Source organism: Trachypithecus francoisi, unplaced genomic scaffold (genome assembly GCF_009764315.1).
Source record: "Trachypithecus francoisi isolate TF-2019V2 unplaced genomic scaffold, Tfra_2.0 Lachesis_group18, whole genome shotgun sequence".
NCBI lineage: Eukaryota > Metazoa > Chordata > Mammalia > Primates > Cercopithecidae > Trachypithecus > Trachypithecus francoisi.
This window is the reverse complement of record NW_022681463.1, coordinates 65,853,978-65,877,430: the sequence shown is the minus strand read 5'-3', so window position 1 is coordinate 65,877,430 and position 23,453 is coordinate 65,853,978. Positions and strand designations below refer to the sequence as shown.

Here is a 23,453-nt window from a genome sequence, read left to right as displayed (position 1 = left end):
CAAATTATTTAAACTTCAGGCCCTACAAAACTTGGACCCATACCAGGTATTCACTATCAATTTAAAATTTGAACTTGTCAAACTCCCACATAAACATTAGAACTAGTAGAGCAGGGTGATTTTTATAGTATACAGGGTTTTTTACACTAAAGACACTGACATCCAGATCAGCCCAGTAACCTGAGCTAATGAAAACTCTGGAAACAAAGCCCTGTCTCTAAATCCCCCATTAACTCGCTTTTAAACCTTTGTCTCTTTGGGGAATGGAAAACAAAAATAGGTTTTTCCCCAAAATCTTCCTAAGCCTCAGTCTGCTAATCCTCAAGTGCTGTCATTCTCCCAACATGCTCAAGGCCTCAGTGAACTTCTCATTTTACATCTTAAAAGTGGAGAATTAATTATAAGACTTCATTCACTCAGTGATGGAACCTCTGCTGAGTGACACACTTTGCAGTCTCATTTGGAGGGCTTGAAATTAACCCAGTATGTGCCACACAGCTCCTGAATTCTCAGGCTGCACAGCTGCTGTGCTGCTTTGGGTTTCATTACATGGGAGGCTTTTCTACCTGCTGGCTATGTCGCAAAACCCAATCTGTCCTAGCAGGGCTTTTTTTGTTCAGTTATTGAAAGTTTGGTTTTTAGCTGTAAGCCGAAATCTATATGAAAACCTCAACAGACAATAATAGCAGAGGTTGGCCGGGCGCAGTGGCTCATGCCTGTAATCCCAGCACTTTGGGAGGCTGAGGCAGGTGGATCACCTGAGGTCAGGAGTTTGAAACCAGCCTGACCAATATGGTGAAACCCCATCTCTACTAAAAATACAAAAATTAGCCCGGCATGGTAGCACGTGCCTGTAATGCCAGCTACTCAGGAGGCTAAGACAGGAGAACCGCTTGAACCAGGGAGTCGGAAGTTGCAGTGAGCTGAGATTGCACCACTGCATTCCAGCCTGGGCGACAGAGTGGGACTCTGTCTCAAAAAAATAAAAAATTATAGTAGAGGTTGTTGTTGTTCTTCTTTGCATTTGGAGAAAAAAAGTTTCCCTTATATTCCTGGCAACTACGGGAATGCATGGTTCAATTCTCCCTTGCAGAGAGAACTTGCTGCAGGGAGTATAGCTGGCTGTCAGCTGCTGCCCCTTCAGGATGCAAAGCAACTCACACAAGGCCATGCTCTCCCTGGGCTGTTCCTAGACAATGACTGGGCACAGGGGGATTTTAGAGCCAAGACATTCCTGTTCAATGCAGGATCCTCTAACAAGCAGTCTTTGCTCTGGGGTTCTCCATTGCTAGCCTAGACTTTCTCACAGTTGCAAACTCTCAAGCTCTTCCTACCCAATCTTTTCTCCTTCCCTTTCTCCTCTCCCAGGTGTCAGGCCAGTATTACAGTCTGATGACTCTCTGCGCCTCCTCCTGCTCCTTCTTTCCTTTGCTCTTCTCAGATACTTCCCCCAGTGAATCTCTTGCACATCTAACTTCATCTTAGCATATATGTCTCCGAGGACTTAAACTGATACACCACCTTAGAACCGTTGAATTATGTGAGTAAAAGGGAAAAAAATTAATGCTATCATTTTTTGCAAAGAAAGACAGAAAATAATATTTATGGAACATCTACTCTGTCAGGTATTGCTGGGCATTTTAAAATATATTATCTCATTCAATTCGTAAATGAGAGTTTTTTGTTTTTGTTTTTGTTTTGAGATAGACTCTTGCTCTGTCACCCAGGCTGGCGTGCAAGTGGTGCGATCTTGGCTCACTGCAACCTCCACCTCCTGGGGTCAAGCAATTCTTGTGCCTCAGCTACGCAAGTAGCTGGGACTACAAGTGTGCACAACCACGCCCAGCTAATTTTTGTAACTTTAGTAGAGAGGGGGTTTCACCATGTAGGCCAGGCTGGTCTGGAACTCCTGACCTCAAGTGATCTGCCCACCTCAGCCTCCCAAAGTGCTGGGATTACAGACATGAGCCACTGTGCCTGGCCAGTGGGAGCATTCTTATCCCTAGGATTTTAAAAATACAGGTGAAATTCTGGTTGGCAAAGTGACTGTGGATGCCCTGAGTATTTACAGAGCTGCCAGCCTGATTTAACTTTCTACAGAAATTCTAGATTTGAAGTCACGAGGTAGTTTACATTCAGTTTTCCTGAGCTTAGGGGAAGGGCTAATAAATATGTTATCTTGTAGGCTGCATGGAAGGAAAACTATTACCTTTAGTGATCTTATATCCTTCCTTAACCCTAGCCCCTCTCAGATGAGAAATCTGCCTGGCATTCTTTCCTCATTGACTGTCCACCACTCTGGTTCTGAGAATTCTCTGCCAAAGTCCAGACTGAGCCTGAATCTGCGTGGCGGAGTCTCAGTCTTTCCACTGTAGCTTCAAATCTGACAGCAAAAGTTGGATCAAATTGTGGCTGTAGAATATCATGGGATGGTTAAAGCAATGTTTGCAACAACATTTATTTGGAACTCCCTAGCCTTTTATTATAAAAATAATATAAAATCAAAAGAGTAAAAATATGGCTTAAAATGTTGGGTAGATATATTAATGATAGCACCAACTGCTAGAACATTCGTTGCCATCTCACTGCTTTCACCCAGCAGAAGCTTGTTTCTTGTTTTTGTGAAGCCCCATGGTAGTGGTGGCAGGGCAGATGGTGAGGTCCTGGGCCACATGCAGTCACTCAGAAACCCGGATCCACAGAGGCTCTGCCATCTTCAATACATGGCATTTCCAAGATTGCCTTGGGTGTCAACATCCATGTTGTATAGGAGGAGAAGGGAGAGAAGAGCCTGCTTCTTCTTTGCTGCTCACATTACAGCCATTGACAGGAACCAGCCACACGGCCACACTTAGGTGCAAGGGTGGCTGGGAAAGAATGCGTCATGATATGTGGGGGACAGTGGCCATCTCTGCCACGCTGGCAATGTCACCTAGGGTGGCCACAATCTCAATTTGCTCAGAATTCTCCAGTTGGAGCACTGAAAGCCCCATGTCCTGGGAAATCCCCTCAGTCCCAGGCAAACTGGGACCGTTGTCATCCTATTAGTCAAAAATGAATTAACAAACTAAAATCATAATTTTTGGACAAAATTGGTTTCACATGAAATCAAGCATTTTGCAGATACAAAAACCTGAATAAGTGATTGGAAAATTTTAAGAATTTATGAAAACAGTGACCAGCAAGTAAAAGAGTTACATTTGGCTGAAAGTAAATTGGAAATAAAATATTATAAAAAAATAACTTCCAAAGCTATTGAAAATCTTCAATATGTGAGTACACGTGGACACAAGGAGTGGAACAACAGATACCAGGACTTCCTTGAGGGTGGAGCTGGGAGGAGGGTGAGGATGGAAAAACTCTCCATTGGGTGCTATGCTCACTACCTGGGTGACGAAATCATTTGTACACCAAACCCCAGGGATTCGCAATTTGCCCATATAACAAGCCTGCACATGTACCCCCTGAACTAAAATAAAAGTTGGAAGAAAAAAAATCTTAATATGCGAGAAAATGAGCAAAAATGCTTAATAACACATACACACAAAATTGTTGAACTGCCCATCTAGTAAAATAAAACCATCAATATCTGGGAAGAAAACAGTACTATTCACTTTCCCCAAGACAATGTGTTATTTTAAATGATGTGTTTCAGCCAGTGTTTCCACCCATTTGTTGGATGCCACCTCACCCCGGCCCTGCTCTGTGTTGTCTGTAGAGTGGGTCCTGATTCTCTGAGAAACCCTCCCAAGCCAACCCACCCACAGGTGATCACTACCTGACCTCCTCCCCAGCTCCTTTTTGTTTCAACATCTTTAGTCAGCTTTGCCTCTCAAGGTCTCGTTCTCCTCACCTGCATTATCATTTCTCTCAAGCACAAAGGCAAAGTGTTTCCTTGGGGTGTACTCTCCTCCCCCACCCTCCAAAATGTCTCATTCCAAAAAGCAACACAAAGCAAAGAAAGTCTGAGAAGATCTACTTCCCACCTTCTCCCCAGAAGGAAGAGATGCTTCATTGAATACCCTGCTTCCCCCAACCCCTCTACACACACACACACACACACACACACACACATCAGAATTAATCTCTTCCTCCTGGCCGGGTGCGGTGGCTCACGCCTGTAATCCCAGCACTTTGGGAGGCCAAGGCGGACGGAACACGAGGTCAGGAGATGGAGACCATCCTGGCTAACATAGTGAAACCCCATCTCTACTAAAAATACAAAAAAATTAGCCAGGCATGGTGGCGGGCGCCTGTAGTCCCAGCTACTCGGGAGGCTGAGGCAGGAGAATGGCGTGAACCCAGGGGGCGGAGCTTGCAGTGAGCCGAGATCATGCCACTGCACTCCAGCCTGGGTGACAGAGCGAGACTCTGTCTCAAAAAACAACAAAAACAAAAACAAAAGAATCTCCCTCCCATATGCTTATACTTCCTTTGGGCTTCCTCTGTGAGTGCCTTTCATGGGCTGCCGGGAGCATGTGACTTCCCCTTTGCTACTCCTGAACTCCTTAAGGAATTCCACGTTGCACCTTACCCCTCTCAGGAGCCCAAAATGCATTGCATTGTGTTGAAGTTTGACTTGAAAATGCTAGATGAGGAATGGATCCACAAACTTTAGTCTCATGATAAAATAAAATTCTCTAGGGAGGTTGGAACAGCTATAGAATTTGCATTTAAACAATTTGGCAATTTCCGCGAGAAATTTGAGCTCTAGAAGGCCACATGGACAAATCCATACATTCTGGCTCTCAGTTTCAGCTGCTGGGAACCATAAAATTTTCATTCTTGTTCGTGGCCTTTCAGTTTTCAGAGCACTGACTCCAGCTAAATTTCCCGGGCACTGGGGTTTATCTACTTAGGTCATTGCTGATTTAAAGAAAGTGAGTGGGGCTGAACCAGCTTTTGCTTTCCACAGCTGTGAACCACAGCTGTGAATCCCCAGGGTGCTGAAATGACAGTACGGTACGCTAATCCAATCTGTGCTTTTCCTGGGGGCTGTCATTACTGCAAAACGACGTGAGCTGGGTGGATGAAAAGCTCGAAGGTGACTACAACACTGTACAGTTAGAAGTGATGCAAAACCATGTCTGGGGCTTAATGAAGAGTTGTGATCAGAGGAGAAGGTAGCTGGGGACCCAGGGGCTATTCTACTGTAACCACTATATGTGCTATACATACACACAAACACACATATATATACACACACACACTATAACCTCTATACATACTAATATACCTACTATATACAGTGGTATGTGGATATATTAATAATTACTTTGGCTACTACTGTAGTTAACTCACTGCTATACTGTCCATCTGTCCAGTGTTTGGCTCCCCTATTCCTACCACACTGGCCTCTTTCAGCACCTTGAGTGTGTCATGCTGCTCCCAGGCCAAATCGTATAGACAAGCCCCTTTCTTAAAACCCATCTCGCCATGATGGGAGACAAACCCCGCTTACAATACCAGGTGCCATAGTGGTATCTCCAGGTGCTGGAGTGGTATCTCCATTACAAGCCTTTTTTGGTATATCAATGAATCTCACTGTTGTTGACTGAATTGTTTCCCTCTGAAATTCACCCTCAGCACCTCAAAGTATGACTGTATTTGGAGATAGAGCCTTTAAAGAGGTGATGTAGTGAAAATGAGGTCATTAGGCTGAGGCCTAATCCAACATGACCAGTATCCTTATAAGAAGAGGAGATCAGGACAGGAGACAGGTACAGGGGAAAAGACCATGTGAGGACCCATTGAGAAGCCAGTCATCTAAAAGCCAGGGAGAGGGGCCTCAGAAGAAACCAACCCTGCTGCTCAATCCATCTTGATCTTAGACTTCTAGCCTCCAGAACTGTGAGAACAGAAATTTCTGTTGTTTAAACCACCCCATCTATGGTATTTTGTTATGGCAGTCCAAGCAGACTAAGTAAGACGCTCATATAACATGGAACAGAATCATCTCAAGACCTCTACTTGCACACAACATTCCATGGCCCCAGCTTCCTACACTTCGCTCCACTGGGCTGAGGGACACTCCGCTGTTTTACCTTGGGCCAGCTAATCGGCCCAGGCAGATAATCCAGACTGGTTAATCTCCAGTACCTGGCAGCCCACTTCTGTTCAGTGACCAAATATTAAGAGGTAGGGGTTAATTGAGGCTCCCTTAATCCATGCTGACTGCCTGTCTCTGTGTCTACATGGTACCGAAGGTTAAAAAGTATTAAGAACCTTAACCATGAACTTGAGGTTCCAGGGTTACAGACTTGATGCCCAATCCTATCCTCAAACATAATACTTGCTTTCATCCCTGGAGCCAACTCATGGATCTGAAGTTTCTCAAAGAGAAAAGCTTGTCATAAGACTGGTCAGCTGTCTCATATCAAGGCTTTTTATGGGGATCAATCAATGATTATTCATCAGTTACCCCTGGCACTGTTAGAATTTCAAGGAAATATTATACTTGGCTCCTGTCCTCAACATGGTGACTGTATAGTTGGGATTGATGTGGTTTAAGATCTTCAAAAGTTGAACAAAAATAAAGGAGCTGAGTAACTAAACAAAGATCAGAACTGAAGCCTAATTCTGTCTCTGGTTAGCTGTGTGATCAAAGCAAATTCTTCAACCTCTGAGTCTCAGGGGCCTTCCTTGGCCCAATGAGGATAAGAGAACCTTCCTCACAGGGTTATGGTGAGAATGAAACAAAACACCATACATAAGAAGTACCCAGGGCAGAAATGGTGGCTCACACCTGTAATCCCAGTGCTTTGGGAAGCTGAAGTGGAGCATCACTTGAGGCCAGGAGTTCAAGATCAGCCTGGGCAGCATAGCAAGACTCCATATCTACAAAATAATTTTTAAATATAGCATGGCATGGTTGTAAGTCCCTGTAGTCTCAGCTACTCCGGAGGCCCAAGGGGAAGAATCCCTTGAGCCCAAGAGTTCAAGGGTACAGTGAGCTATGATTGCACTACTGCATTCCAGCCTGGGTGATAGATCAACATCCTGTCTCTAAAAAAGAAAAAAAAAAAGTGTTCAACTAAGTGTTTGGCACCTAGTAAGTGCTTCATTTTAAGAAAAGAAAATCAACAAGTACAGGCTGTGTATGCAACAGCAGTGAGTGGGGGATGGTCACAGGACCTTGTTTCTAGTATTCGCCCAGTATTTACTGGGCACTTAGTATGTGCCGGAAACCTAGCTCTGTGTTGGGAACACAAGAAAGACCTGGTCACAAGCTGCTCCCAGTCTGGTGGAGGCAGGCAGGTAAATAAGCAATAAGAGACCAGTACTGAGTAGGACTTGGGGTTTTTATAATCCTGACTCATCAAGCCATTCACTGAAGAGGCTAAAATGAGCCCATGAGGCCAGGGATCATTTTGACACACATGCTCAGAAGGGTGTATTGAGGTTCCCACCTCACTTTGCAGTTCGATGTTTTGTCTATAATGGCACCTTGGGGGTCTAATCTGGGCAAGGGCAAGACCTGAATTCAGGTGAAGATACATTGTAGTTTTCTGTGGTCCATCTGGATTGAGGTAGGGTCCCAAGCAGACCCAAGGGACTTCTGGAGTCATAGTCCAGCTACTTGACAAGGGCTAGTATACTAGTTGGTGTCCTCCAAACAGAACCAATAGGAGATATCTATCTATCTATCTATCTATACACACACACACACACACACACACACACACACACACACCTATTGAGAGAGAGAGATTAAGAGATTTATTATAAGCTACTGGCTCACACAATTATGGAGGCTAAGTCACAAGATCTGCTGTCTGCAAGCTGGAGACCCAGGAAAGCCAGCGGTGTCGTTTGAAGGGCTGAGAGTGGGAGAGCTGATGGTATCGATTTTGGTCCAAATCTGAAGACCTGAGAAACAGGAGCACCGCAGGCTGGAGATCAATGTCCCAGCCCAAGCAGTCAGATGAAGAGCAACTTCAACCTTCCTCCATCTTTTTATGATTCAGGCTCACGATGCATTGGATGATACACACCCACGGTGGGGAGGGCCATCTGCTTTATGCAGTTCAACAGTTCCAATGCTAATCCCTCCTGGAGATGCCCTCACAGACACACCCAGAAAGAATGTTGAACCAGGTATATGGATATCCAATGCCCCAGGCAAGTTGACACACAAAATTAACCATTGAAACTAGGTAAACTTACACCAAGCACAGCCAGAATCCAAGGATAGTCACTGTCTCAGAGTGGGGCCTGTACCTGAGATGGAAGCTTCAGAAACCCTAGGAACAAGGAGCGTGTAACAGGAGGAGGGGAGGCATTAAAGACAGTGGTAGTTACTGCTTAGTGAAGAATTTATTCTATGCCAAGTGCCTTCCAGGGGTCATCTCCCCTGAGCCTCAGAGCAACCTCAAGGGGTAAGTCCTTATTATCCCTGTTTAACAGATGAGAAATCAGAGGCTTGGAGAAGTTAGGAAGCAACCCAAGATCTCATAGCTAGAGAGATCAGCAACCCAGCCCAGACCCGATTGTGAAGTTCACATCTTTAACCTCTCCACCCCACTGCCTACAGGCGAAGCCCCTGGCATTCAGCAAACAAGGGCTCAGTCCAGCAACACTCTCAGGATAACAAGAGCAAGACTGACTCAATTCCTTACCCACTGTGGGAGATAGATCCTTTCTGTATTTACTGACCTGGTCAGCACTGGCTTCTGAGGCAGGGAGGCACAGTTCACAGGTGCCTTGCTTCAGTTACTTCTGCTGAGGAGGGCTGGGGGAGACAGTGGTTAAGATCTAACAGCAATAATGGTAAGAAGTGAAAAATTCAGAGCCTACGTTTCCTCCATTCAAATCTACAAAATAAACATTTGGATGGCAAACTGTGTTTTCTACTTCCTACCTGGATGCTTTGATAAACAAACTCTAAATTATCTTCTTTTTCTCATGTTTAGGAATTTTCCTGTGCTTCACAATCATTCTGATCATTCTTAATAATATGGTGAACTCTGAGTAGAAATGGCTTATGTTTCTTCCTGCATGTCATCATCCATGTAGATTTCATGAAGAGTTTTTAGCTGGAAGAAGCAAGCCAGAGAATGCATCTCATAGTACCAGTCACTAGAAATGTTTATTTCATAAGGAGAAGTGTTGTAATGTTCACACCTATGACACCAGTTGGAGTCGGCTTCCTGCCAGGGACAGCCAACAACGACCAACACAGTAGATGTGAGGATGTCCCATATCCAGATACCAGATCTAGCCCCTATCTTTGGTACCAGAGGGAGGGACCAGGCCCTCCCCTCAGTCACTAGACTCCACTGGGACCTAAATTTGAGGGCCTGTCCAAACCCCAGCAAGAAGGAAATCAAGGCTTAGGCCATGCTGGGGTTTCAGGCACAGGGACAGGGCATGGGTATAGATAGAGCTAGCCCATAGCGGCACTGGAGTCAATCGATGGCCGGTGCAGGGCAGCATGGCAGGACTCAACACCCAATTCCAGAGATAAGACAGCAGATCTGCAGCAGAGTCTGGACGGCATGGAGTAAGCCAGGTGTGCCTGGAACAATGGCCAGAGGAGACAGGTACACGGGCCAGGCTTTTTACAGCAACACCCTCACTGCCCACATGAGGCTCTAGGCTGGAGAAGAGAGGCTTGTGAGGAATGCCCCCTTGTTTACACACATCCCAAAGCAGCTCCCTGGCTCTCCCAGCAGGGCTGGACATCTCCAAACAGGGTGATAACTCCTTGAATTCATTTCCTAGGGCTGCCATAGCACAGTACCACACACTGGGTGGCTTAGAACAACAGAAAGCTACTGTCTCACAGTTCTGGAGGCCGGAAGTCCAAGATCAAGGCATGAATGGGGTTCATTCCTCCTGAATGTTGTAAAGGAGGGTCTGTTCCTTGCCTCTCTCCTAACTGCGGCTGCTTTGCAGCAATCCTTGGTGTTCCTTGGCTGGTAGAGACATCGCCCCACCTCTGCCTTCATCTTCTCGTGGCCTGCCCCCATGTGCTGTCCCTGAGTTTCCCCTTCTTATGAGGACACCAGCCATATGGGATTAGAGTCAGCCCCAGTGACCTCATCTTAACTTGACCACATCTGCAAAGACCCTGTTTCCAAATAAGAGCACATATGGAGGTGCGAGGGGTTAGGACCTCAACATGTCTTTTCACGGGGCAGTGATACAGTTTAAGCCATAACCCCCCTCTTTACCATGCCTTTGAGCAATTGTTGTTTCTCAAACCCAGCTCCCATTAGGTATTGAAAAATACCCATGTCTCTATCCCATCCGCAGAGATTCTGACTCAGTTGAGCTTGTATGGGGCCCAGGTATCAGTAGTTTCTAAACGTTTCTCCAGGGGACCCAAAAGCATGGCAGGTTTGTGCACCTCCATCCTGGGGGTGAAACAAGGTGAGCAGCCAGAGACGGCAGGGCAGAGTCACCAGCGGAAGAACTGAGCCCCTGCTGGCAGGAGCTAGCAGCCCTGGGGAGAGCACTTGGATTAAAATCATCAGCTCTTTGGAGCAATATTAAATGATGGCTCTCAGTATCTTGGGATGAGGGAGTACAGGGCTTTTTGGGCTTTCGAATCACTAAATAAAAAAGGCATAACTAATCTTTCTCTCCATGAAGATCTATTTGCCTGGGCCAACCCTGAGGAGAGTCCTGGTGTTTTTAGAGCATACAATTGCCTGCCAAGCTAAAAAGCCAAGGGTTTTAAGTCAAGCTGAATATTACAGAGAAGACTGAGGCTGGCTAACCTTGCTGCAAGGTAAAACAGGAGATCACAGCCATATGTCATCCAAGCAAGAGAAAAAGCAATGAAAATCTACACTCATGTGGCAAACTCTTTCAACAGTCAGAGGCCTGATTGTGTGCCAGTCAAAATAATTTTGCTCTATTTTTAAACACTGTTGACATGAAAACTGAATTAATAGGGGCTCAAATTTGAAGGGAGAAAAAGGCACCAAAATTCATAATAAACTGACAAGCTAATGAATGTATCTGAACAGAGGAAGGAAACCATAGAAACAGATTGGAAATCATGTGGATTTCATTCATATGAGGGAGAAAGCAACTGAAATATTCTCGTGCAAATTAATTAAATTTCTAATGCACCCAGAATGCAAGTTGTTCTAGCTCTATGCTGAGGCCCATGGGAGATGCTTAACATTGCCTCCTGACCAATAAGAATGTCTAAAATGCATTCTGACAATGTTTTAGAAGAAAGAAAAGACACACATGCAATTGGATCATTGTCACTGAGCCTCCGTGGGCCTGAGCTTACAAGGCCCTCAAATTCAGGTCCCAGTGGAGTCTAGTCACACCGACTGAGGGGTGGGCACTGTGGTGAGGATCAGGCCCACCCTGGCCTTTTCTTTCCCCCTATGCCCTCCATCCCAAGCTCCAGCCTGGGCAGGTTCGTATTATACCCTGGGAATAACCAGGCCCCAGGGATGCTAAAGCCAGGATGTCTAGCCCATGTCAGAGCAGGTGGGTGGCAGAAGACTTTAGCTCCCCTTCCATCATACCCCAGAGGCAGCTACCAGCCTGGCCCCTGCTGAAAGCCACCCCCATGTCCAAGCCGAGGTGGGCAGGTGGTCTTAGAAGAATCACAAATTTTATAAGACTGAGAATGTAGATGTAATTTGGCTAAATCAACTTTTAGACAAGATTATTCCAGAAGTACCTGAAATTAGTTCTAAAAGATATATTATTTTTGTTTTACAAATTCACATTGGCTGGTGAGTATTAGTTAATATTATTATTATTATTATTATTTTTTTTTTTTTTTTTTTTGAGACGGAGTCTCGCGCTGTCACCCAGGCTGGAGTGCTGTGGCCGGATCTCAGCTCACTGCAAACTCCGCCTCCCGGGTTCACGCCATTCTCCTGCCTCAGACTCCCGAGTAGCTGGGACTACAGGCGCCGCCACCTCGCCCGGCTAGTTTTTTGTAGTTTTTAGTAGAGACGGGTTTTCACCGTGTTAGTCAGGATGGTCTCGATCTCCTGACCTCGTGATCCGCCCGTCTCGGCCTCCCAAAGTGCTGGGATTACAGGCTTGAGCCACCGCGCCCGGCCTAGTTAATATTATTTTGGTTACAAATAACAAAAACTCACTTAATGAGGGAAAAAAAGAACTTTTTGGAAGGAGAATCTCAGATAATTTGAAGGAGAGTTGAATAACTGGGGTTCAGAAAGGAATCCGTGACAGCTTGGGGCCCATAGTAGGAGACTGAGGTATTTCGCCCTCTCCCAGCCTTTGGGTTTCTTACTTCTAATCTAAGAGATAAAAGCCTATAAGGCAGCGTGGGCTAGGTGCTGTCTCTTGGCCAATTATCTAGGCCAGGGTTGTTGTGTAACAAGGTACAACCCTGGCTACCAGGACCTGCCCCTGTGGATCTGAGCAGGCAATGGAAGGGCGTTTGCAGTTACCTCAACTGCTGTCTACTAGCCAGTAGGGGCTGGGAAAAAGCTGAGCGTGCCATATGCATTTATGCCCTTGATCATGCCTGAGTTCTCTGCCTGGTGTGTGCCCTCGCCTCCCCACCCACTGCCAATCCTTCGCAGCAACTCCCGGGTGAACCCTGGTCCTGTCCCTCCAAGTCAGAACGAAGCAATTCTCCTTGAGGCTCCCACAGGCCTTGCTTCTGCCCCTCCTGAGCACTAAGGACAGCCCTGTCTCAGCCTTCTACATGCTCTCCTGCAGGCTGTCCTGTCCCTTTAGATTTATCCCCAACCCGGTCTCCACGTGCTCCATCCCACATGCAGCTCTGACGAGGGCACTCTACAGATCAGACACTTGAGGGATGGGATGCACTTTCCCTCTAAGGAAATAAGACCCCTCTCCCACCAAGCCCTTGCCTTGTCTAACATCCCCTCCCCTCCCTTCCCCTCCTGGAAACCGTTTCTTCCCAGCACTTGCTCTGCTGACATTAGGCACCCCTGCTCTAGGGCCCCAGGCATGGCTCCCACAGCACACTCGCCACGTGATAGAAATGCAGTCTCCCTCTCGCTCAGACTCGATGCTACATATGATTGCTTGATTTTTAAAAATCACTTGCACTTAGCCTAAGGCCTTCGCCCAAAATCTGTGCTGAAAAGGTAATAATTTTGGATGAACGGATGAATGAATTAATATATGCATGAGTGAATTAATATTTCTTGTTATAGTTAACTGATTTCAGCCTCTCTTCTCCACAAAGATGCTAAGTTTTCCAGATCAGACATGGTGTCTGAGTCAAATTTATTTTCAGTTTATACAGACTAAGGAGTCCAGCAGTGCTTGTTCCTGTCCCCTTTCCACACAACTCCCTTTGTTGTGCCTTCAGCCCTGGAGCACTCCATAAATATTAGATGAAAGGATACTCTTCTGCAATTCTGTGACTGGTGCAGATGTGGCTTGTGTCCTTGAGGATAGGTCTGGGCTGGGAGCCCTTGCCTAATGCCAGATAGAAACAGCCTACGTGCTAGTATTAAAACTCCACAGTCATTCAGCTGGAGATTTTCCCTTAAGTCACAGTCATAGGTTCAGGAAATCCTTGATCACAACTTACCCAGGGAGGTGTTCAAATGTTCCCTCCCTTACCCCATACGGAGCAAGAACTGAGACTCAGGAGTCAGGGAGCTGGGCCAGAGTCTCACCCTCTGCAGGACTTTGTCCACACTTCCAGTTACTGTTCTCATCGCATCTGTCCTTTCCCTGCCATAACAGTAATTACATTGCTCTCCACACTATGATTCATGTGCTGACTATATGCCCACAGGACAGTGACTCCCTGTGCAGACAGGGACTATGCGCATCCTCTTCCCTGCCAACTCTCAGCACCATGCCTGGTACATGGAGATACTCAGGAAATATCTGTTTAATAAGTGAAAAAGAAGGAAGGAAAGACAGAAAGGCACAGTGAGGGCAGAGGATGGACAGACCAACAGAGAGACAGAGGGGCAGAGAGAAGTCAGGCAAGAAGGAAGGAAGGAAATTTTTCTTACCTCAGTTTCCTCATCTGTGAAAATGAGCCAACAATTCCTGTCTCCCAGGGTTGCTGGGATGGTTAAATGCGTTGACTATTTTCTCCTTCTTCTGTCTTCCTGTGACCTTTGTATGCACTATAATTACAAAACTTAACACAGATATTTGTTTGCACATCTGTCTCGCTGTTAAACTGTGAGCTTCTCTAGGGCAGGGGCTGTTTCTTCTTTCACTGGGTAAGCCCTGCATCAGCTGCTGGCACCCGGCACACAGCAAGCTCTTAGCACCACCTGTGTGCTTCCTGCCTTCTCTGGAGTACTGAGGCCTGCCAGGCACTCGCCCCAGGGGACCTGGCTGAGGCAGCCAACCCAGATGTCCACCCAGCACCCACCCTCCCACCGTGCCCCCACCAGCCCAGCTCCGTAGCCTCGGCTGCCTCCCTTAATGAACAGAGATGAACCGAATACCCTGCCCAGGCCTGCAGAGGGGCGTGCAATGGGAGAGGCAAAATGTGAGACCAGTGGGGAATCAGAACAGTGTTGTTGCTGTGGCAAGAACAAAGTGCCAGGACTCATGGGCCCACCTGCTATTTTGCATAAATTTGCATCCCAGACTCAGCGAGTTCTTCTCAAGCTTATTGTGCTGTCAAAGCACCCCTCACTGGTGGGCGTGGCCAACCTCACTCTCACCCGGGGATTTCAGACCAGAGGGCCCTGTGGCTACCTCCAGTGCTTGGCTCACTCAGCCCTGACGTCCAGTGCTGTGGCTGTGGCCGTCCCTAGTGGGTGGAGGACCTCCCAGAACCGGCAGTGAGTTATGTTTCTCCAGGAGATTTACCTTCCTATTGATGGCAGGTTTTGCCCTTGTTCATACAAGTTTGCATTCCCAGCTTTTACAATAAGTAACAGCAGGATTGATTGGTCCCCAGGCTTCAGGGGCACGGAGAAGGATCCAGAGGTTTCAGAAACTGAGATTCACCACCTGTACCACCATCCTTGCTATGATGGTTAATTTTATGTGCCAACTTTGCTGGACCATAAGGTGCCCAGAGAGTTGGTCAGACATTTACTCTGAGTGTGTCTGTGAAGGTGTTTCTGGATGAGATGAACGTTTGAATTGGTTGATTATGGAAAGCAGACTGCCCTCCCGCATGTGGGTGGCCCTCCTCTCCTTTGGAAATCCTGAATAGAATAAAAGTTTGAGTAGGAGGGAACTTCAGCCTGAGTGCCTTGAGTTGGGACACTGAGATATTGGTGGTTTTCTGCCTTTGGACTCAAACTGAAACGTTGGCTCTTCTTGGTCTCAAGACTGACAGCCTTCACACTGGAACTGCACCATTGGCTCTCCTTGGTCTCCAACTGGCTGACTGCAGGTCTTGGGACTTCTCAGCCTACATAATCATATGAATCATATGAGCCAATTCCTTCTCTCTCTCTCTCTAGCTCTCACACTCTCTTCTGTGCTGTGTGTGTGTGTGTGTGTGTGCGCGCGCACGTGCGCGTGGGTTTGTTCTATTTCTACGGAGAGCCATCTGTAATACACTTGCTGGGGAGAACATAGTGTGGTTATGGACAACAGGCTCAGGCCTGCCTTCCTGCCTTTCTGCACTCTCCTGAGGGTGCCACCACCCCACTGCCACCAGAGTCAGTGCTAGAGCACAGACATATGCATACCTTTGCGCACACATACTTGTCCCCAGCCCTTCCCCCTCAACTCAAATTTCTTTCTTCCTCTGAAAGGGATAGCTTTCCAACAATACCCAACAAATATCACTGGATGAGGGGAATTTTAAGGACTTGTGGTTTTTCTCCTTTATATTGTTCTATTTTGTTCAAATATTTTTCTTTTTTTTAATATGATGTTTGTTTGTTGAGACAGAGTCTCACTCTGTTGCCCAGGCTGGAGTGCAGTGATGCGATTTCGACTCACTGCAACCTCCGCCTCCTGGGTTCAAGCAATTCTTGTGCCTCAGGCTCACGAGTATCTGGGACTACAGGCATGCAGCACTACGCCCAGCTAATGTTCATATTTTTGGTAGAGACGGGAGTTTCTCCATATTGGCCAGGCTGGTCTCAAACTCTTGGCCTCAAGTGATTCCTCCAACGCTGCCTCCCAAAGTGTTGGGATTAAAGGCGTGAGCCACTGCACCCAGCCAAAAATATTTTTCAAATGACCATAAGGAACATTTACCTGACAGGATCGTTATAAAGATTAAATGAGATAATACTTGTAAAAGGCTTTGTGCAGCATTTCTCAATAAAAGTAGGCTCTTATTTTAGAAATCTAACTAAAAATAATAATACAGTTATGCACTGCACAATAACATTTCAGTCAATGACAGACCACATACATGACAGTAGTCCTATGAGATTATAATGGAGTTGAAACATTCCTGGCATCTAGTGATGTCATAGCCATCATAACATCATAGCATAACTCATTACTCTCATGTTTGTAGTAGTGCTGGTGTAAGCCAATCTGCTGTGCTGCCAGTCATATAAAAGTATAGCACATGCAATTATGAACAGTATGTAATACTTGATAATTACTCTGTTTCTAGTTTATGTATTTACTATACTATACTTTTAATCCTTATTTTAGAGTGTACTCCTTCTACTCATGAAGAAAACAAGTTAGCCAGGTATAGTGGCCCATGCCTATAGTCCCAGCCAGTCATGAGGCGGGAAGATCACTTGAGCCCAGGAAATGGGGGCCAGTTTGGGTAGTCTGGACAAGATACTGTCTCTACAAAAAGAAAACATTTTTAAAGTCTGTAAAACAGCCTTTTTCAGGTCCTTGAGGAGGTATCCAGAGGAAGGCATTGTTGTGATAGGAGGTGACAGCTCCATGCATGTTGTGGCCCCTGAAGACCTTCCAGTGGGACGAGACGTGGAGGAGGAAGACAGCGATATTGATGATCCTGACCCTGTGTAGGCTGAGGCTAATTGCAGGTGTTTATATCTTAGTTTTTTACAAAAAAATTTAAAGAGTAAAAAAAAATTTAAATAGAAAAAAGCATATAGAATAAGGATATAAAGAAAGAAAATATGTTTGTATAGCTCTATAATGTATTTGTGTTTTAAACTAAGTGTTATTGCAAAAGAGTCAAAAGTAAAACAAAATTTAAGTTTATGTAGTCAAAAAATTGCAGTAAGCTAAGGTTAATTTATTATTGAAGATAGAAAAATATTTTCTAAATGGAGTGTAGCCTACGGGTACAGTGTTTACAAAGTCTACAGTAGTGTACAGTAATGTCTTAGGCCATCACATTCCTTCACCACTCACTCACTGACTCACCCAGAGTAAATTTCAGCCCTGCAAGCTCCATGCATGGTAAGTGCCCTATACAGGTGTACCATTTTAAAATCTTTTATGCTGTATTTTTATTATGCCTTTCCTATGTTCAGATTTGTTTAGGCACACAAATACTTCCCGTTGGGTTACAATTGTGTACAGCATTCAGTAGAGTAGCATGCTGTTCATGTTTGTAGCCCAGGAGCAATAGGCTACACCATCTAGCCTGGGTGTAGAGTAGGCTCTACCATCTTGGTTTGTGTAAGTGCACTTTGTGAAGTTTGCACAACGATGAAATTGCCTAACAGTGCATTTCTCAGAACCTATCCTTGTTAAAGTGATGCATGACAGTATATGTTTAAAGAACTTCAGGATTTACAAAGTACTTTCATATACATGATTTCACTTAAACACAAACTTGAGGCGCACTTATTATTTCTAGTTTACAGATTAGGAAACTGAGGCTCAAAGACATTAAAAAGACAGGGCCCAGGCAATTCAGCAAGGAGCAATGTGGCAGGGTCGGGATTAAGTTGTGGGACATGATGGGGCCCCTGCTCACTGACTTGACTTGTGGGGCCCCAGTGCAAACCCCCTGCTCCGTCAGCTCCTGCCACCTTAGTGGCATCACAGTGTACACCTGAGTCTCTCTGAAAAAGAAGCCCAGCATTCCCTGGCACTTTTCCCTGACTCTGGGCTCCCAGTTAACTCCTGAGTTTAGACACCAGGCATTAGTTCCCCTAATCCCTACAAGCCCCTCCCACTCTGTGGAATCTGGATAAACCCCAGGCCTGAGAGATGCAGGAGGGAGGCACCTTCCCCAGTGTGATTGGCAGGATGCAAAGCCCCAGGGCTAGCATGGGACAGGAGGCTGCCTCTGGCAGGCAGGCAGGCAGGCAACCATCTCACAGCTGCCCCACTCGGCTGCTGGGCCAGTCCCCTTGAGCCTGGGATGAGGAGCCACGAGTCCCCACTTTAACATGAATCCACCCAGGGCAAAGCTTCCTAAGTCTTTATTTTTTCTGATTTGTACAATGGTTTAAATATCTGCTGTTTTCTTATCTCACAGGGAAAAAGGTTTTGAGTAAAAAATAAGATCTATGTGATACTGTAAACTACTTGGCATGGAGAGTGGGATGATAAAGTGTCTGTTAAAAAGGCTACTGTCCCTTTCTTTGATTGATTCATTCATTTATTCAATAACGAAGTATTAAGCACCTTCCATACGCCAGACTCTATTCTCAGAATTGGGAATACAGCTATGAACAAGAAAAAACTCCCCTCATCCTCATGGAGTATAATGTCCAGAAAATTCAAACCCAAAGCCACCAATAGTCAGTACAGTCAGAGCTCCATTATTCCTCTGAGTCTTTTCTACAGCATTTTTTCAATGGAGTGTTCCCAAATGAAAGCAGTGCAGCCCTGCTTCTAGGATGACAAGCCCGGTGTATTGGAAAATACAAATTAATCTCAATACACATTGAAACAAATAATAGGTACCAAGGGTAGTTCACTGTCTAGTCTGTGATATGCAAAGTGAATTTTTGTAAAGGATATCTCATCTTACATTTTAACAGGCATAAATAAAAACCTGTTTGCTGTGCTTAAAACTGGTAAACAAGCTTTTCCACCAAAAAGATTCCTTTGCTTATAAACATGTTTTTCTCAAAAGTAGTTAAAATTATAAATGTGTTTACCCCATTCCCAATAAACATATGGCTACCTCCTTCAAAAGTGATAAACAGTTCTACCCCAAAGTCATAAACATGTTTTGCACTGTACAGAAAATTTATGGCATAAATTGGTAAGTTGTGATATAACTTGGAAACCACATATATAGGCAATGATGTAGTGGCTTAGGTAATTTTGGAGTACAACCAATATGGTAGATCCAACCACAAACCATTAAACTATGAGCAAGTTCAGAGTTTCCAGGCTCTGCAGTTAACACAGAGACCTGCTGCCAGACTGTGTGAGTGTTGATGACCCCCTACATCTTCCCGGTGTGTGCTGAGCTGGCTGCAGTTCACCACATGCCACCCATAAGGGACTCTGCTCGGGGGAAGATGGAGACCAAGATCTCTGCCAGTGGAGACCATTGGATGCATCAACCAAGAGTGAGTGGCAGCTAAAGCCAAGGGGAAGATGGGCCAGTCCCTGACAGGTGGCACATGTGTTCCCCACTCAGCCTCCTCTTGCTGGCTCACAGGTGCCCCTTGGCTTGTTGAAGGAAATAAATAACTGAACCCTGTTTAAACTAGGTGGTGTTTTGTGTCTGATGGTTACCACTCATTGACATTCTTTTTAAAATCCTTTTCATTTTTATTTTTAGAGATGGGGTCTTGTTCTGTAGCAGACTGGAGAGCAGTGGCACAATCATAGCTCACTGCAGTAGCGAGCTCCTGGGCTCAGGCAATCCTCCCACCTAGGCCTCCCGAGCAGCTGGAACTACAGGCGTGCATACCACTCCTTGGCATGCTAAATCTAGGCTCTAGCTTTGACTAAAGGTGTAATTCCTCAGAATAAAAAACCCATTTATACTACTATGTGCATTGCCAATCCCAACAAAGAGGTTCTGGGAAGCCCACCATTCGTGAAATTTTCCATCTTTTATAAACAATCAGCTTTGGGCTCTGTTGGAGTGTAGCTGCTCCAAGGTGTAAGGCAGCGGGCCCTGAAGGTGGAACATTTTGCTCAAGGTAAGAACCCTGGGAGAGCCCCTGACTTGTCCACCAAGACCTCCATCCCTCATACCCTTGTCTAAGAGGCGAGCAGGACCAACAGTCTTCATTACCCGAAAGGGCAATCCACCAGCCTCCCAGGGAGGCCTCACTGTCTTCCGTCAGCAACCTAGCTCTGACACCCTGCTTCCCAATTGGCTTGCTGGGTTCAGAGCACTGGGCACCAAGTCTGCATTTTGGTGTCATTGCTATTCACACAGACATTGTGTCCAGGTTCCTGCATCCAGAAACATTCCAGAACAGTGCCAGCCTTTGTGGTTTCTCTGTGCTGCCTCTCCCACAGCACTCACTTCCCTCCAACCAAACCACATCACCATCACTCTTGTGACAAAAATAGAAATAACAAAGTTTAGAAATCTTGATCTCACAGCCTCCCACCTCCTCCCACCTCTGATCTCCTGTGGGGCATGTTCACAGAATGTGTGTGCCACAATTCTGCCTCTGCTTTTAAATTATCCTCCTTACCTTGTCCCTTAGGCCCTGCTACACTCTTCCAGGAATGGTCTGGAAAATGGAGGTGCAGCCTCCCTGGCACCCCAAGGGCAGAGCACATCACACATCACAGTGCCAGGGGCCCACTTTCATTTGCAAAATGCTTTAAAACCAACTGTTGCTCTCTCCACCTCCTCCTTATCTTATTTCCCTCCTTTCCCAACTAAAAAACAAAACAAAACAAAAAATGGTCATCTTGCTTTATCTTCAGCTTGAACTAGAATGAATCGTGTTGATGTATCAACATGGCATCCTGTCCCCAGGCTCTTCCCTGAAGTCTGCAGGGTCTGCCAGAGACCACGTGCCCCTCTCCCTCAGCCCTAATCTCTCCCTCAAGCAGAATTTGTTTAAAGCCACTATTGAAAGACTCACGGAATTCCCCCAGCCTTGCTGTTCTCACTCCCACTCATGAACTCCTGTGCAGCTTCACAGTGGCTCGTGATTTGTTTTCTGAGATTGTGACCTCAATGTGACCAGGAACAAATGTTTCTGATGTGTTTGGCTTGGGCCATAGTGTGTGGGAAATGAAAAGGATATACAGGAATAACAGCCAATGCAGTGGCTGACCACAGCCCATGGCATCGCCGGGGAGCTCCCTCTCTGGGCTTCAGAGCTTCAGGGCCACCTGGGCATGCTTGTGACCCATTAGTTTCTCCACTGTGTAATAACTCCACCAGGTGGCTTGCCCACATGCTGCCCAGCATGTTGTCCAGTAGCCAGTGGAGTCCTATACTTTGTGGGTTCACAGGAGGTCACGGAGTTTTCAGAGCTGAGCCAAACGGCCCTTATGAAATAGTTCAGGCTACTTCAGGGATGGCAGATACGTTTCTTCTCACACACCAACTTTGACATATTGGAAGTGGCTCCCAGATGCTACTGAGAAGAATTGCAGGTCATGGCCGAGCTCACTGGGAATGACGATTGTAACAAATCAGGGATGCCCCCACTCCTTGGCGAGAAGGAAAAACACATGCCCTGTGCCTACAGTCCCTGGGCTGCTTTTTCCTACCAACCAAGCTTGCCAATTCCTGAAGAGCGAGGCTGGCTTAGCGAGGACCAGCCTCACCTGTCTTGTTATCCAGCCTGTGTGCTAGGGAGAAAAATAGGGGATAACCCTAACTCTCCTTTTTTTTTCCTTCACTTTTAAAATCTAACTGTATAAAAGGGGTCAAAGTGCAAATCATACAGAAATATCTGAAAAAAATGGGATGGAAAGCACGACTTAAAGAACCAGAATATACCAACAGTTTGATACATTTTTTCCATTTTCAACCTTAGTTACTCTCTGCTGAATTTTTTCTGTTTTTAGGATTACTTGCCAAGCTAAATAATAATCGCTTTGAACTCATACCAAGGCCTTATTTGGAGCCAGAAAGTGTTTGAGGCAGAAGTGCTATTCACACTGGTTCACACAAATTCATCAATATCATCATGAGCCCTGAGCATGTGTCCCCAGCATTTATAATGTCCCCAAAACACTTCTGCTATGGTCCTCCAAATTTGTATGTTGAAACTTTATAGGAGGTGATTAAGAATTGAGGGCAGAGCCCTCACAAATGAGATTAGTGTCCTTATGAAAGGGCTCAAAGGAACTAGCTAGCCTTTTGTATCTCTTCTGCCATGTGGAGACACCTAGACACAATCATCTATGAGGAATGGGCCCTCACCAGACACCAAATTGGCCAATATCTTGATCTTGGACTTCCCAGCCTCCAGAACTGTGAGCAATACATTCATTTTGTTTATAAATTACCCAGTTTATGGTAGTCTGTTATAGCAGCAGGAGCAAAGACACCTTCCATCTCTTTGCCTTTATTACTTAAGTCTTTTACTTATAGTTCACAGCATGTGGCTTCTCACACCACATCTACACTTTAAACTTCTCACAACCACAAATCCACTCTTTCTAATCAGGACCAAAATATGAGAATTTTAAAAATCACCATGCATGCCTCTAACATCTGCCCAACACTTTCTCTGATTTAGTGACATCCACCCTTCAAGACTGTCAACCAACCACCTGTTGATCTTATCACCTAAATTTCATTGACACTTGGCAGACATTTACCAGTTTACATTCTATAAATGTTAATAGAAATAAGTAATTCATTAAGAGTTGAAAAGACTAGCCACAAACTGGGAGGAAAAAAAAATTTTTAAACCACCTACCTGAAAAAGGATATACATCCAAAATATACAAAGAATGCCTAAAACTCAACAATAAGAAAACAAACAACTCAATTAAAAAGTGGACAAAAGATCTGAACAAACATCTAACCAAAGAAGATATACAGATGGTAAATATGCATATGCAAAGATGCTATCCCTCACATCATCTGAGAATTGCAAGTTGAAACAATGATGAGATACCACTACACACATATTAAAATGGCTAAAATACAAAACACTGACAACACCAAATGATAACGAGGATGGGGAACAACAGAAACTCCTATTCATTGCTGATAGGAATGCAAAAAGGCACAGCCACTGTAGAAGACCGATGGGCCATTTATTACAAAGCTAAGCATAGTCTTACCATAAAGTCAAGCAACTGACTCCTAAGTATTTATCCAATTGAATTGAAACCACAAAAATCTGCACACAAATGTTTACAGTAGCTTTCTTCATAATTGCCAAAACTTGGAAGCAACCAAAATGTCATTCAATAGGTGAATGAATAAATGAACTATAGTACATCCATATAATAGACTATTACTCAGTGATAAAAAGAAATGAGGTATCAAGCCTCAAAAACACATGGAAGAAACTTAAATGCATTTTGCTAAGTGAAAGAGACCAGTCTGAAAAGGCAGCACACTGTATGATTCCAACTAAATGACATTCTGGAACAGGCAAAACTATAGAGACAGTAAAAAGTCAGTGGTTCCTGGGGTTGAGGGAAAGGGAGGAGGGAAGAATTAATATATGGAGCACAGAACAATTTTAGGGCAATGAAATCATTCTGTATGTTACTATCATGATGGACAC

General features: G+C 45.2%; 1 long non-coding RNA gene across 1 annotated transcript in view; it reads right to left on the bottom strand.

Moving 5' to 3' along the window:
• Positions 1 to 7,735: 7,735 nt before the first annotated feature.
• LOC117063757 overlaps positions 7,736 to 23,453 on the bottom strand; it is a 27,016-nt gene continuing 11,298 nt past the window's right edge. Inside the window, exons 2-3 of the long non-coding RNA XR_004429056.1 lie at positions 13,956 to 14,072; positions 7,736 to 9,035 (exon numbers count right to left, since the gene is read on the bottom strand). This is a non-coding gene — a long non-coding RNA (uncharacterized LOC117063757). The remainder of the gene's footprint in view (positions 9,036 to 13,955; positions 14,073 to 23,453) is intronic.